Below are 2,630 nucleotides of genomic sequence, written 5' to 3' on the forward strand. Positions count from 1 at the left end.
GCCGTGCGCTCGATGGGCCGTATACCTCCGGTAATAGTAAGGCACTATAGATGGGAATATTCCTATCCACCATTTTTGTGCCAAATTAGTGCCACTACAGCGAGTGTTACAATGCTGATCGAAAGTCGAACAAACAAGTCGCCGCATTTAATCCAAAAAGTATATATATTTCCAGTTAAAAAAAACATTCACACAAACACGAAAATAATTAATTTCTGTATCAAAATAGAAATTTGTTCTTTTTATCTGCAAATATTTATGTCTCAGAAAGATAACCCTCAAGACATGTTATTTTCTAGTTGCAGAAACAAATCGTATAAGGGCATAGTATTCGCATTTAAAAAATGCCTGGCTGTGTCGCAGTTAATTGCAGTAACCGGGTTGACAAGGGTTATAAGCTCTTCTCGTTCCCGAAGGGTAAACGTGAGACAAAATGGGTTGATAATATGCGGGTGGCACCCAGTTGGACACGGCTCAATTGGACACGAGCCACTCACAGCGCTTGAGACTACAAAGCTCCTAAGCACCGGTCGCTGTGATTGGTGGTGTCCAATCGAGACGTGGTCAATCGGGATCACCCCACAATATGCGACGAGATAAGTGGACACCGACCACCTCTTCGCGATTGTGTGAGGGGGTGGCACCCAGTTGGACACGGGTCAATTGGACACGAGCCACTCACAGCGCTTGAAACTACAAAGCTCCTAAGCACCGGTCGCTGTGATTGGTGGTGTCCAATCGAACCGTGATCAATCGGGATCACCCCGTGTGAGGTAAGTATCTCTCTCAAAATAAGGATATAATTTTTTTATCATATCACACAATGGCCTAATACTCAACGCTAATAATATTTTTTTTGTTTGTTTCAAGGTACATTTTGAAGATTCCCAATTCGAAATCTACCGCATTGATGGCTGGAGAAAACTTAAACTGAATGCAGTCCCAACGCTTTTCGATGTGCCCAACTCCCCGCCACGAATCAACCCACCTAGACGAAAATCACTGTACAAGGTTACTTTCGACAAAAATTAACCACATTTTTTTAACCTATCACTATCAAGATTAATATTTTTCGTTCCTTTCAGAATCGTGATGAAAACGCGACGCCTGCTCAAGTAGCAATAATCGATTGTTTTGACCAATCGGTGCTTCAAGAATTGGTAATTTTTCAAACCGCAATACTATATATTAATAAAAGAAGATTGAATTGCATTCAGAATCTTAATCGTCTGAGTTTTTCTATTGCAGAATTCGGTTAACCAAGAGAAAGCTACTGAGGAGTGTGACGAGCCATTTGAAATGACGCAACAGCCGGAACGAGTCTTCGATCTGCACGCACCCGTAAGGGCCATTCCACACAAACTTGCAGAGCCACATAAGGCTGGGTCCACAACCTCGCTTTAAGAAGCCCTAAGCCGTAAAGCCTTAAGAAATTGACTAATCACAATTACATATGAGAAAAATAATCGACTGTGGTTGGTTAATTTCCTACGGCTTTACGGCTTACGGCCTCTTAAAGCAAGGTTGTGGACCTAGCCTAAAAAAACATAAAGAAAATTATCCAATCACATTTCTGTCATAAAGCCAAGCGTAAACTACGATTGGATGATTTTCTTTATGCATATATTTATGCGGCTATGCAAGTTGTGTGGAATGGCCCTAACAGATGCAACGGAAACACGAGAATCTGAGGTAAATGGAAAATCTTTTTCTTTTTCTGGTAGTGTTGAAAAACAAAACGAAACACCGTAAAACGTCATTACAGATTTTTTTTTTGTTTTACATACATTTTTGCTTTGTTTTTGTTCGTACTGCTAAAATAATTGTCAGCTCTCTAAACACAACGTTTGTTTCTATTGCTATATTACGACGCTTCTACACTGAACAATGAATCTCTCTTATATAACATATTAACGAGTTACAAAATGTTACATAAGAGAAATTCATTGTTCAATGTAAAAGCGTCGACTGTGTGAGCTTGAGTTCTCATTGCCACTCAGCTTTTTAACTTTGTGAGTATGTGACTTACCCCACAACAGTAAACGGTTCAATTTTTGAGATAAAAAATGTTGGAGATATCATTTTGTTTTGTAATACTCTAATCGTTACGCTAGGATGAAAGATTGCTGATGAAGACTTAAACCATGAGTGGAAACGTTCAAAGTTGAGGTTTACATTTTTAGTATTAAGAAAAATTGCTCTAATTGATAAGCGTCGACTCCTATTGCCTGTATTACATATTTCATGATTTTATTAATTGTTCTAATTAAAGGAGTCTGTAAAAACTTATTAGTTTTTTCGTTAATTTGTGATTTATCTTTGATAATTATATAAATTATTTAATAAAAAACATTTCAATAATAATTTGGCGGAAGGCGCGCTCGCAGTATATTTCTGGTATAGGAGCGCCCCTAAAGTCGTAATCACACTACAGACTCCCGACTCTGACTCGACTACTGACTCGGACTCCCGACTATCATTCTACCAATCACATCAAGGCAGCAGCCGACTCTGACTGCCGACTCGAGAATAGAAATTACTCTATTCGATCGACTCTGAGTTGGGAGTCAGGAGTCAGGCTGGAGTCCCATGAGGTGTATTTACCGCGTATCGCGTAACCGCGTAACCAA

At 39.4% G+C, this 2,630-nt stretch overlaps 1 long non-coding RNA gene across 1 annotated transcript; it reads left to right on the top strand.

Annotated features, from left to right (window-relative positions):
* Positions 1–877: 877 nt before the first annotated feature.
* On the top strand, positions 878–1,314 carry LOC108762945 (uncharacterized). Its single transcript, XR_001940201.1, has 3 exons — positions 878–1,011; positions 1,086–1,160; positions 1,249–1,314. It is a non-coding gene; the product is annotated as an uncharacterized LOC108762945 (long non-coding RNA).
* Positions 1,315–2,630: the final 1,316 nt, after the last annotated feature.

The sequence above is a fragment of the Trachymyrmex cornetzi genome, unplaced genomic scaffold (genome assembly GCF_001594075.2).
Source record: "Trachymyrmex cornetzi isolate Tcor2-1 unplaced genomic scaffold, Tcor1.1 scaffold326, whole genome shotgun sequence".
Classification (NCBI taxonomy): domain Eukaryota; kingdom Metazoa; phylum Arthropoda; class Insecta; order Hymenoptera; family Formicidae; genus Trachymyrmex; species Trachymyrmex cornetzi.